Source organism: Carlito syrichta, unplaced genomic scaffold (assembly GCF_000164805.1).
Source record: "Carlito syrichta isolate Samal-C Ts95f unplaced genomic scaffold, Tarsius_syrichta-2.0.1 Scaffold146399, whole genome shotgun sequence".
Lineage (NCBI taxonomy): Eukaryota > Metazoa > Chordata > Mammalia > Primates > Tarsiidae > Carlito > Carlito syrichta.
This window is the reverse complement of record NW_007090495.1, coordinates 130,825-131,653: the sequence shown is the minus strand read 5'-3', so window position 1 is coordinate 131,653 and position 829 is coordinate 130,825.

The window sequence follows — 829 nt, the reverse complement described above, 5'->3', positions numbered from 1 at the left end:
GGGCTGTGGTTTTCAAACTGTGTGTCAGAACATCTGGAGGTTAGTTAAGTAGTTTAGTGAGTCATGACCAACATTTAAAAAATGAAATCGAGCCGGGCTCGGTGGCTCAGCCTGTAATCCCGCACCTTTGGGAGGCTGAGGTGAGTGGATTGCCTGAGCCCGCGGGTTCAAGACCCGCCTGGGCAACTTGGTGAGACCTCGTCTCTACAGTGAATCAAAAATGAGCCGGGCGTGGTGGCGCGCCTGTAGTTCCAGCTACTTGGAAGGCTGAGGCGGAAGGATCACCGGCGCCCAGCAGGTCGAGGCTGCGGTGGCCAGAAGCGGACACTGCACTCCAGTCTGGGTGACAGAGTGAGACTCCAATTCAAAAAAAAAAAATGAAATCAAAAACAATAGACGCCTCTTCCAAACCCTTATTTGCCTGTGTTCATGCCCACTGTTACTACCCCGGCCCATCCAGATGTCTGTAAAACTTCCTCGGAGCCGGGCTCAGTGGCTCAGCCTGTAATCCCTTGCCTTTGGGAGGCTGAGGTGAGTGGATTGCCTGAGCCCGCGGGTTCAAGACCCGCCTGGGCAGCGAGACCTCATCTCTACAAAAAATCAGCCAGGCGTGGTAGCGCATGCCTGTAATTCCGGCTACTTGGAAGGCGGAGGCAGAAGGATCGCCGGAGCCCAGCAGGTCGAGGCTGTGGTGGCCGGGAGCGGCCACTGCACTCCAGTCTGGGCGACAGAGTGAGACTCCAACTCAAAAAGAAAAAAAACAAAACTTCCTCGGGGTATTTTTGCCTTTAGTATCACTCCAAACAATTGTTGTTTCATAGAGCATCTA